Source organism: Lethenteron reissneri, chromosome 2, assembly GCF_015708825.2.
Source record: "Lethenteron reissneri isolate LAM-NWPU_2019-01 chromosome 2, ASM1570882v1, whole genome shotgun sequence".
NCBI lineage: Eukaryota > Metazoa > Chordata > Hyperoartia > Petromyzontiformes > Petromyzontidae > Lethenteron > Lethenteron reissneri.
Genome location: NC_083780.1, coordinates 4,737,259 through 4,750,614, shown reverse-complemented (window position 1 = coordinate 4,750,614; position 13,356 = coordinate 4,737,259). Strand labels below are relative to the sequence as shown.

The 13,356-nt window shown below is 55.5% G+C and overlaps 1 protein-coding gene and 1 pseudogene across 1 annotated transcript in view; both read right to left on the bottom strand.

The window, feature by feature from the left end:
• Window positions 1–6,595, bottom strand: part of LOC133342121 (myopalladin-like) — a 44,042-nt gene extending 37,447 nt beyond the window's left edge. Inside the window, exon 1 of the mRNA XM_061551072.1 lies at window positions 6,483–6,595. The gene's annotated coding sequence lies outside the window, so the exon portion shown is untranslated. The remainder of the gene's footprint in view (window positions 1–6,482) is intronic.
• Window positions 6,596–11,188: 4,593 nt separating this feature from the next.
• Window positions 11,189–13,153, bottom strand: LOC133341597 (uncharacterized; annotated as a pseudogene).
• Window positions 13,154–13,356: the final 203 nt, after the last annotated feature.

Sequence of the window (13,356 nt, the reverse complement as noted above, 5' to 3'; positions counted from 1 at the left end):
CTGCACACAGCAGCACTATCACTGCTGCACACAGCAACACTATCACTGCTGCACACAGCAGCACTATCACTGCTGCACACAGCAGAACTATATCCACTGCTGCACCCGATAAACTTTTGATCTGGCAGCCAGTCACTCTTCTCTCGCTACGAGCATCACGGTCACCATTGCCGTGAACTCCACTCGTAGATTCCTCCTCCTGCCGTGTTGAGGACTACCAGGTGATAATTTACGCAGGAAAAATACAACAATCTGATGGGATGCGGGCAAACATCTCGCTGTGTTTCCCTCCCCAGCAAACACGCTGCTCGTGATCAGCACGCTCAGTCGCCTCCGTGTTACTCTTCCATCGCTGCACAGACTCCGCACACACACACACACAAGGGATGTGAGATTTATGGGAAGGGTCAGAAGGCCAAGCTAATTGGGGAACGGCCTGACTACACAAACACACTCACCAGCAACACTCACCAGCAACAAAGCTCGACTTACACACACCATACTCACCACCAACACTCACCATCAACACTCACCATACTCACCACCACACTCACCACCAACACTCACCACCAACAAACCTCAACTTACACACACCATACTCCCCATGATCACTACCACACTCACCAGCAACAAACCTCAACTTACACACACTCACCATGATCACTACCACACTCACCACCAACAAACCTCAACTTACACACACTCACCATACTCACCACCACACTCACCACCAACAAACCTCAACTTACACACACTCACCATGATCACTACCACACTCACCAGCAACAAACCTCAACTTACACACACTCACCATACTCACCATCACAATCACCATCAACAAACCTCAACTTACACACACTCACCATGATCACTACCACACTCACCACCAACAAACCTCAACTTACAAACACTCACCATGATCACTACCACACTCACCACCAACAAACCTCAACTTACACACACTCACCATGATCACTACCACACTCACCATCAACAAACCTCAACTTACACACACTCACCATGATCACTACCACACTCACCACCAACAAGCATCAACTTACACACACTCACCATGATCACTACCACACTCACCATCAACAAACCTCAACTTACACACACTCACCATACTCACCATCACACTCACCATTAACAAACCTCAACTTACACACACTCACCATGATCACTACCACACTCACCATCAACAAACCTCAACTTACACACACTCACCATGATCACTACCACACTCACCACCAACAAACCTCAACTTACACACACTCACCATGATCACTACCACACTCACCATCAACAAACCTCAACTTACACACACTCACCATGATCACTACCACACTTACCACCAACAAACCTCAACTTACACACACTCACCATACTCACCATCACACTCACCATCAACAAACCTCAACTTACACACACTCACCATGATCACTACCACACTCACCAGCAACAAACCTCAACTTACACACACTCACCATGATCACTACCACACTCACCATCAACAAACCTCAACTTACACACACTCACCATGATCACTACCACACTCACCACCAACAAGCATCAACTTACACACACTCACCATGATCACTACCACACTCACCATCAACAAATCTCAACTTACACACACTCACCATACTCACCATCACACTCACCATTAACAAACCTCAACTTACACACACTCACCATGATCACTACCACACTCACCACCAACAAAGCTCAACTTACAAACACTCACCATGATCACTACCACACTCACCACCAACAAACCTCAACTTACACACACTCACCATGATCACTACCACACTCACCATCAACAAACCTCAACTTACACACACTCACCATGATCACTACCACACTCACCACCAACAAACCTCAACTTACACACACTCACCATGATCACTACCACACTCACCATCAACAAACCTCAACTTACACACACTCACCATGATCACTACCACACTCACCACCAACAAACCTCAACTTACACACACTCACCATACTCACCATCACACTCACCATCAACAAACCTCAACTTACACACACTCACCATGATCACTACCACACTCACCACCAACAAACCTCAACTTACACACACTCACCATGATCACTACCACACTCACCATCAACAAACCTCAACTTACACACACTCACCATGATCACTACCACACTCACCACCAACAAGCATCAACTTACACACACTCACCATGATCACTACCACACTCACCATCAACAAACCTCAACTTACACACACTCACCATACTCACCATCACACTCACCATTAACAAACCTCAACTTACACACACTCACCATGATCACTACCACACTCACCATCAACAAACCTCAACTTACACACACTCACCATGATCACTACCACACTCACCACCAACAACCTCAACTTACACACACTCACCATACTCACCATCACACTCACCACAACAAACCTCAACTTACCCACACTCACCATGATCACTACCACACTCCCACACAAACATCAACTTACAACACTCACCATGACTCACCACACACTCACCACAACAAACCTCAACTTACACACACTCACCATGATCACTACCACACTCACACCCACCACAAACCTCAACTTACCACACTCACCATGATCACTACCACTCACCATCAACAAACCTCAACTTACATACACTCACCATGATCACTGCCACACTTACCACCAACAAACCTCAACTTACACACACTCACCATGATCACTACCACACTCACCATCAACAAACCTCAACTTACATAAAACACTCACCATACCACACACTCACCAGACATCATGCTCACCACACGTTTATCATATTCACACCGTCACTCACACCAAATCACCTCCTCACTCACCTCCTCACTCACAACCACATCACCACCCCTCACTCCTTCACTCACAAACACCCCACAAAGACCCTTACTCACTTCCTGACTCATACTTTTACTCACAACCTTCACTCACTCACTCACCCCTCACTCACCCACTCACCCCTCACCCCCTCACTCACACACTCACCCCCTCACTCACCCCTCACTCACCTCTCACTGACCCCTCACTCACCCCTCACTCACCCCTCACTCACCCCCTCACTCACCCCTCACTCACCCACTCACCCCTCACCCCCTCACTCACACACTCACCCCCTCACTCCCCCACTCACCTCCTCACTTACCCCTCACACACACACTCACCCACTCACCCCCTCAAAAACTCACCCACTCACCTCCTCACACATTTACCCACTCACCCCCTCACCTCCTCACACATTCACCCACTCACCCACTCACCCCCTCACTCATACACTCACCCCTCACCCACTCACTCACCCACTCACTCACTCACACACTCACTCACACAACAACCGCCATTCGCCACTAAGTGGCAGTGACGTCACCACGACGCTTGTGCCAGGCCAAGTGCACCTTGAGGCCACGTGACGTGTCGAACGCCCGCTGGCAGGAGGTCACGGGGCAGACCCAGGTGCCACGGGTCGACTGACTAAGATGACCGAGATGACTGGCTGATGCACTCACACACTCACCCCCTCACTCACCCCCTAACTCACACTCACCCCTCACTCACACACTCACCACTTACTCACCCAAACACTCACACACTCACCCCTCACACACTGACCCCCTCACTCACACACTCACCCCTCACCCCCTCCCTCACACACTCACCCCCTCACTCACCCCCTCACTCACCCCCTCACTCACCCCTCACTCACACACTTACCCCGCACTCACACACTCACCCCTCACCCCCTCCCTCATACACTCACCCCTCACTCACACACTCACTCCTCACCCACACACTCATCCCCTCACTCACACACTCACCCCTCACTCAGCCCTCACTCACTCACTCACCCCTCACTCACCCACTCACACCTCACCCCCTCACTCACACACTCACCCCTCACTCACCCACTCACCCCCTCACTCACCCCTCACTCACACACTTACCCCTCACTCACACACTCACCCCTCACCCCTCCCTCATACACTCACCCCTCACTCACACACTCACCCCCTCACCCACACACTCATCCCCTCACTCACACACTCACCTCTCACTCACCCCTCATTCACCCCTCACTCACACACCCCTCACACACTCACCCCCTCACTCACCCCCTCACAGACACCCTCACTCACCCACTCACCCCTCCCTCATCCACTCACCCCTCCCTCACACACTCACCCCTCACTCGCACACACACCTCCTCACTCACACACTCACCCCTCACTCACACACACACTCACTCACATACTCACTCACTCGCACACTCACCCCTCACTCGCACACTCACCCCCTCACTCACACACTCACTCACTCACCCCCTCACTCACTCACCCCCTCACTCACACACTCACCCCCTCACTCACACACTCACCCCCTCAGTCACACAGTCACCCCCTCAGTCACCCTCTCACTCACACACTCACCCCCTCACTCACACACTCACCCTCTCACTCACATACTCACCCCCTCAGTCACACAGTCACTCCCTCAGTCACCTCTCACTCACACACTCACCCCTCACTCACACACTCACTCACCCACTCACCCCCTCACTCACCCACTCACCCCCTCACTCACACACTCACCCCTCACTCACACACTCACCCCTCACTCACCCCCTCTCCCCTCACTTACATCTCACTCACCCACTCACCCCCTCACTCACCCACTCACCTCTCACTCACACACTCACTCACACATTCACCCCTCACTCACACACTCACCCCTCCCTCACACACTCACCCCTCACTCACCCCCTCACTCACCCACTCACCCCCTCACTCATTCACTCACTCACCCCTCACTCACACACTCACACACACACTCACCCCTCACTCACCCACTAACCCCTCACACACTCACCCCCTCACTCACACACTCACCCCCTCACTCACCCCTCACCTCCTCACTCACACACTCACCCCTTCACTCACCCCTCACTCACCCACTCACCCCTCACCCCCTCACTCACACACTCACCCCTCACTCACCCATTCACCCCCTCACTCACCCCTTACTCACACACTTACCCCTCACTCACACACTCACCCCTCACCCCCTCCCTCATACACTCACCCCTCACTCACACACTCACCCCCTCACCCACACACTCATCCCCTCACTCACACACTCACCCTCACTCACCCCTCATTCACCACTCACTCACTCACCCCTCACTCACACACCCCTCACACACTCACCCCCTCACAGACCCCCTCACTCACCCACTCACCCCTCCCTCACCCACTCACCCCTCCCTCACACACTCACCCCTCACTCGCACACTCACCTCCTCACACACTCACCCCTCACTCACACACTCACTCACTCGCACACTCATCCTCCTCACTCACACACTCACCCCTCACTCACACACTCACCCCTCACTCAGCCCTCACTCACTCACTCACCCCTCACTCACCCCCTCACTCACACACTCACCCCCTCAGTCACACAGTCACCCCCTCAGTCACCCTCTCACTCACACACTCACCCGCTCAGTCACACAGTCACCCCCTCAGTCACCTCTCACACACTCACCCCTCACTCACACACTCACACACTCACCCCTCACTCACACACTCACTCACCCACTCACCCCCTCACTCACCCACTCACCCCCTCACTCACACACTCACCCCTCACTCACACACTCACCCCTCACTCACCCCCTCTCCCCTCACTCACATCTCACTCACCCACTCACCCCCTCACTCACCCACTCACCTCTCACTCACACACTCACTCACACATTCACCCCTCACTCACACACTCACCCCTCACTCACACACTCACCCCTCACTCACCCCCTCACTCACCCACTCACCCCCTCACTCATTCACTCACTCACCCCTCACTCACACACTCACCCACACACTCAACCCTCACTCACCCATTCACCCCTCACACACTCACCCCCTCACTCACACACTCACCCCCTCACTCACCCCTCACCTCTTCACTCACACACTCACCCCTTCACTAACCCCCTCACTCACACACCCACTCACCCCCTCACACATTCACTCACCCACTCACCCCTCACTCACACACTCACACACCCTCACTCACCCCTCACTCACCCCCTGACTCACACACTCACTCACTCACCCACTCACCCCCTCACTCACCCACTCACCCCCTCACTCACTCACCCCTCACTCACACCCACTCACCTCCTCACTCACACACTCACCCCATCACTCACACACTCACCCCTCACTCACCCACTCACCCCTCACTCACCCCCTCACACACTCACTCACCCACTCACCCCTCACTCACACACTCACACACCCCTCACTCACCCCTCATTCACCCACTCACCCCCTCACTCACTCACTCACCCACTCATCCCTCACTCACTCACACACACACTCACCCCTCACTCACACACACACTCACCCCTCACTCACCCCCTCACTCACCCCTCACTCACCTCGTGGCGTCGCGAGCTGCACTCCCCACGCAAAAAGGAGAGAGACTCAACGGGAGCTGCAGCGAGACAGAGAGGGAGGCAATTACACGTGGAGGGAGGGGGAGAGAAGGGGGACAGAGGGGGACACGGGGGTGGGCGAGGGGGACACGGGGGGGGGGGCGAGGGGGAGAGAGACGGGGGAGATGGGGGGTGGGCGAGGGGGAGAGAAGGGGAACACAGGGGGACACGGGGGGGGGGGCGAGGGGGAGAGAAGGGAACACAGGGGGACACGCGGGGGTGGGTGAGGGGGGGGGACAAGGGGAACAGAGGGGGACACGGGGGAGGGGGGGGGTGCGAGGGGGAGAGAGAAGGGGGACACGTGGGGTGGGCGAGGGGGAGAGAAGGGGAACACAGGGGGACACGGGGGGGGCGAGGGGGGAGAAGGGGAACAGAGGGGGACACGGGGGGTGGGCGAGTGGGAGAGATAAGGGGGACACAGGGGAGGGGGGAGAAGGGGGACACGGGGGAGGGGGGAGAAGGGGAACACGGGGGGGGGGGCGATGGGGGGGGAGAAGGGGGACACGGGGGAGGGGGGAGAAGGGGGACACGGGGAGAGGGGAGGCGAGGGGGGGGAGAAGGGGGACACGGGGGTGTGGGGGCGATGGGGGGAGAAGGGGGACACGGGGGGGGGGGGGGTGTGCGAGGGGGAACACAGAGGGAAGGGAGAAGAGAACAGAGGGGGAGGGGGGAGCGGGGGAACACAGGGGGTAGGAGGGGAGGAGGGGGTCTCTGGGGGGGGATGGAGTCGCCGCTATTTGTAGAGGCCGCTATATTTGTATGAGGGGTGGGGGGGGCAGGGTGGTGTGTGTGTCGGTGTGTGTTGGGGGTGTTGTTGTTTGTGGGGTGTTTGTGTGTTGTGTGTAGTGGATATGGCGCGCGGGTGGATATAATTGAGTGGCCTTTCTAATTTGGTGTCTGTGTGTGTGGGTGGTGTGGTGCGTTGGGTTGTCCTTGTGTGCTGTATGTACGTGGTGTGTGTGTGTTTATAGTGTATGGGGTGTGTGTTTATGGTGTGTAGTGTGTGTGTTTATGGTGTGTAGTGTGTTGTAATGGGGGTTGTTGGTTGTGTGGGGGGGTGTGTAAGTGTGTAGTGTGGGGTGAGTGGAGGGGTTTTGTTTGGAGTGTTGAGTAGACACGAGGCGTTAGATGTTTCGAATGTTTGGCGCGTGTTAATGAGTATGTGACTATGTTAGTGTGTTCATGCGTATGTGAGTGTGTTAGTGCGTTAATGGGCGTGTCATTGTGTTAATTAGCGTGCCAGTGTGTTAATGCAGATGTTAGTGCGTTAATGGGCGTGTTAGTGTGTTAATGGGCGTTGTAGTGTGTGAATTAGTGTGTCAATGCAGATGTTAGTGTGTTAATGGGCGTGTTAGTGTGTCAATTAGCGTGCCAGTGTGTTAATGCAGATGTTAGTGCGTTAATGGGCGTGTTAGTGTGTTAATGGGCGTTGTAGTGTGTGAATTAGTGTGTCAGTGTGTTAATGCAGATGTTAGTGTGTTAATTGGCGTGTTAGTGTGTTAATTAGCGTGTCAGTGTGTTAATGCAGATGTTAGTCCGTTAATGGGCGTGTTAGTGTGTTAATGGGCGTTGTAGTGTGTGAATTAGTGTGTCAGTGTGTTAATGCAGATGTTAGAGTGTTAATGGGCGTGTTAGTGCGTTAATGGGCGTTGTAGTGTGTTAATTAGTGTGTCAGTGTGTTAATGCAGATGTTAGTGTGTTAATGGGCGTGTTAGTGTGTTAATTAGCGTGACAGTGTGTTAATGCAGATGTTAGTGCGTTAATGGGCGTGTTAGTGTGTTAATGGGCGTGTTAGTGTGTTAATGGGCGTGTTAGTGTGTTAATTAGCGTGTCAGTGTGTTAATGCAGATGTTAGTGCGTTAATAGGCGTGTTAGTGTGTTAATTAGCGTGTCAGTGTGTTAATGCAGATGTCAGTGCGTTAATGGGCTGTTAGTGTGTTAATTAGCGTGACAGTGTGTTAATGCAGATGTTAGTGCGTTAATGGGCGTGTTAGTGTGTTAATGGGCGTGTTAGTGTGTTAATTAGCGTGTCAGTGTGTTAATGCAGATGTTAGTGTGTTAATGGACGTGTTAGTGTGTTAATGGGCGTGTTAGTGTGTTAATTAGCGTGTCAGTGTGTTAATGCAGATGTTAGTGCGTTAATGGGCGTGTTAGTGTGTTCATTAGCGTGTCAGTGTGTTAATGCAGATGTTAGTGTGTTAATGGGCGTGTTAGTGTGTTACGTGTTAGTGTATTCATGGGTTTGTGTGTTCGTAGTGTGTGAAAGAGTCTGTGGATTCCCGCTCACGGCCAACACCGGTGATTCATTATTATCCGAACGTGTTCTGGGCCTCCCCTAGGTCGACTGAGTCTCAAATCAGCATCTTGTGTGGTGTGTAAACTTCTTCGCGCATGGTGCTGGCTACTGGGGTAAACAAAGGTGATCGGGCGGGTGCTGACTCATCGTACAGGTGCTGCTCACTAACAGCATTTGCCCTAACAGTCTGTGAAGGCTACACGGGAGATCTTTGTCTTTGTGAGTGGGGGGGGGGGAGAGGTCGTCTTGGCCGCCAGGGGGCGATGTCGCACCGCGATGAGTGGAGTTGGCGTGGTTGGGGTGGTGGTGTGTGGGTGTGGTGGTGGTGGGTGGTGGTGGTGGGGTGGTGGTGGTGAGGTGGTGGTGGTGGGGTGGTGGTGGTGGTGTGGTGGGGGTGTGGTGGTGTGGTGGTGTGGTGGGGGTGTGGTGGGGGGTGGTGTGGTGGTGGTGTGGGGGTGTGGTGGTGTGGTGGGGGTATGGTGGGGGTGTGGTCGGGGTGTAGTGGGGGTGTGGTGGGGGTGTGGTGGGGGTGTGGTGCGGGGTGGTGGAGAGGTGGTGGGGGTGTGGTGGTGGTGGTGGTGTGGTGGGGGTGTGGTGGGGGTGTAGTGGGGGTGTGGTGGGGGTGTGGTTGTGGTGGGGATGGAGATGTGATGGTGTGGTGGGGGTGGTGTGGGGGGTGGTGTGGTGGGGGTGTGGTGGTGTGGGGGTGTGGGGGTGTGGTGGGGGGTGGAGGTGTGGTGGGGTGGTGGGGGTGTGGTGGTGTGGGTGTGGTGGAGGTGTGGTGGGGGAGAGGTGGAGTGTGGTGGGGGTGGAGGGGTGATGGAGGTGTGGTGGAGTGTGGTGGAGGTGTGGTGGGGGTGTGGTGGTGTGGTGGCGTGGTGAAGGTGTGGTGGCGTGATGGGGGTGTGGAGGGTGTGTGGTGGGGGTGTGGTGTTTTGTTGGGGTGTTGTGTGTATGTCTGTACGGGGTGTTGAGCTTCTTTCGCACCGTACGTAGTCCACCGTGCTAATCGGAGGCGCGGTATAAGGACAATAAACTCAACACAATCACCGCTAACGAGGAGGGGGCTGCTGTGTCGGGGTCTAATCGGCTCCAGCGGATGGGGCAAGTGCTGTTAGCGAGCACCTATTAGCACGATTGGCTACGTACGGTGCAAAAGAAGTTCAACATAGATATGAAGGCCGGCACGGCACACGATGGGATAGGTGGTCAGCACCACGCCCGGCCGCCTTTGTCTCTCCAGTGGGGACGTTTCACACACCGCACAAGGTACTCATTTGAGGCCGAGTCTACCTAAGTGAGGCCCAGGACCTGTTCATGTGAACGCCGCTTGGTTTTGGCGGCCGTGAGCGGCAATCGAACTTGGGTCGTTGGTTTCGTAACGCGTCGCACTCACCACCACCTACCACCCCCCCCCCCCCATGACACCACCACCACAACCACTAACATCACCACACAACCACGAACACCACCACCACCACACCATTATTAACACGACCGCTACAAACACCGCATCAACACCACCTCACAACAACAACAACAACCACCACCACCACCAACCACCACCGCCATCCCCACACCCGCCGTGTGCTGTGATGGTGTAACCACACAGAACGCGACCATCACAAAAATATACAAATTTATTTCGGTTTCTCATTCAAAACATCGGGCATGGCAAGTCGGCGGGCGGCGGCGCGCCTGCGCGAGCGCGTGCGTGGAAAAGGGCCATTGCCCGAAACGTCGCCTCTTGCAGTTTTCCGAAGCTTCAAGAAACCACGCGGGGGTAAGTCGAGTGGGGCGGTCTCTGCCCCCCTCGTCCCACCCCTCCCCCCTCGTCACACTCCTCCCCCCTCGTCACACCCCTCAGCTCCGCCGCACGCGCGCGAAATTTCAAACCGAGCGACTCCACGAGACCCAGAGCTCAGCCCACTCCACAATAGCCCCGCCTACCCAGCACCAGCCCCACCCTCCATAGCGATATGCCCATTGCGTACTGACCCCAACATAGCCCCCCCTACTTTATCCGAGCCCCCACCACAACCCACGACCACCCACAAAGCCCCGGGGCCCAATACCGCCACTGAAGTGACGGTGGCCGTCACCACGGCGCCTGTGCCAGGCCAGGTGCACTTGGCCTGGCACAGAGGAAACCACGTGAAGTGTCAAAGGCTCGCTGACAGGAGGTCTCGGGACAGACCCAGCAGGTTGCCATGGGTTGGCTGACCAAGATGACCGGTAGATGCACCACCAGCTGCACCACCTGACCCCGACACTAATGACACCCCCACCCCCCTCCCCGACCCTTATATACTTGTAGCCCCGCCCACTGTCAGCCTGGCCACGCCCTCTTTAATCAAGCTGGCCCCGCCCCCTGACCTTCGGCCCCGCCCCCCTGCGCGAGCGCGTCGCTCAGCGCCGCGATGTAGAGCAGCGCCACCTGCAGCGTCTCGTGCTTGGATAACTTCCGGCCGCACGAGCCCCCACCCCCTGAGGGGGGGGAGGGGTGCGACGAAGCCCCGCCCCCATTGGCTCCGCCCCCACCCGCGCGGGGGACCACCCCCCTCAGCAGCTCGAACGCCTCGTTGAGACCGCGCATGCGTCGTCGCTCGCGCGCGTTGGCCGCCGCGCGCCGCTCGGGGCGCCCCGCCCCTCCGCCCCCGCGGGGGCTGTGAGCCCCGCCCCTCGGAAGCCCGCTCGCCCGAGGTCCTGATGATCCTCCACCTCCAGTCTCTCCTCCTCCACGGTGGGGCCCATTGTCTTCACCTCCACGGTGGGGCTCAGTGTCTCCTCCTCCACGGTGGTGCCTCTTGTCTCCACCTCCACGGTGGGGACTCAGTGTCTCCTCCATGGTGGAGCCCAGTGTCTCCAATTTCGACCACAGAGCCCAGTGGCCTCTCCATCACAGAACCCAATGTCTGCTCCTCCAAGGAGGAAGCTCGTGTCCTCTCCTCCACAGTGGGGCCCATGGTCTCCGCCTCCATGGTGGGGACCATGGACTTCTCCGTGGTGGGGCCCAATGTCTCCTCCTCCACCACAAAGCCCATTGTCTCCTCCTCCACCACAAAGCCCAATGTCTCCTCCACCGTCGGGCCCATTGTCTCCTCCTCTCTGGCGCTGCAAGGGAGGAGATCCACCTCTTCTCTTTCCTCTGGCGTCCTCTGATTCCTGAACACGCGGAGAGGTTATCAGAGATCATAATTAGTGAACGAATGGGGAACCAGCCAATTGGTGATCGGCTATTCAGTGGTGAAATTATGATTCGTGGTGAGCTAATGCGCGCTCAGATGATAAGTATCCAGTTAATTAGTGCGCAGCTAATTGACGATCAAGATGATGTGTGTTGATATCAACAGTCATCTTCCCCGGTGCGTGGTTTCACGCCCCTCGCCTAATAATGCTTTACATTTGCAAAGCGTAGGTAAAAAATAAAATTAAAAGTTAATAACTTGATGCAGTAATTTTAGCTGTGACGGTCCCACCTGATGGCGGAGACTTGTGTTGCCTCCGAAACGTCGTGATTTATTATTTTATTTCCATTATTACTTTTATTAACTTTTAATTTAATTTTTTTTTACCTACGTGACTTTACCGAAAAAACCTAACAGCATGAATCCTTGCAGTCACGAAAGCTTCAAATCTAGAATTTGCAAAGCGCATTTCATCCCTAGATCCCAATGCACGCTATGAGGTTTGTGGTGACGGGGGTCAGACGAGAGGCGCGGGTCTAGGTGAGAGTTGTTGTGAAGGCTGAGGTGCCAGTTTAGTCGAGGTGAGGGGTGAGGCGAGACGCGTGGGTTGAGGTGAGATGAGAGGTGATCACCACCTCGACCCTTTTCGAGGCCCCCAGAGCCCTGAGATGCCCTCGCCTACCTCGTCCCCGTGTCCCGCGCTCCCCGGAGACTCCTGGCTGGGTGAATCCCAGCTCCCTCCTGTCTCCCACGTCTCCTCCTCTCCTCCTCGGGACCACGCTTCCTCCTCTCCTCCTCGGCACCAGCTGTCAACTCCTGGCTTGATCCAGGTCTCGTCGAGACCCTGCAACCAGAGCATTGGCCTTGCTAGCTCCATGGGCGATGATAAGATGGTGGTGATACTGGGAGGGGATGATGATGATGATAGTGGTGATGATGATATTGATGGGGAGTATGTGTTGATGGTAACTATGATCCTGACGGTGTGGACGGTACTAAAACTACCGATTGTATTGATGGTGATGATTGTAGCGATGCTGCTGCTGATTTTCCCCGCTGATGTTGATGCTGCTGATGATGTTGCTGATGTTGATGCTGCTGATGATGTTGCTGATGATGCGCGTGCACGAAGGCGCGTGCATTGAGCAGCACGTGCCGCGCGCGCGCGTTTTAAGCGCGCGACCTCCACAGGGGGGGCGGGGGGAGGAGGGGGTTTGGGGAGGGATGAAGGGGGGCGGAGGGAGTGGGGGGACCCCCTGCAGAGAAGGAGTGTGTGACACCTGTAAGATGGGTGCTTCAGCATTAGGGTGTGACCGCGTGTGTGTTTGTTATG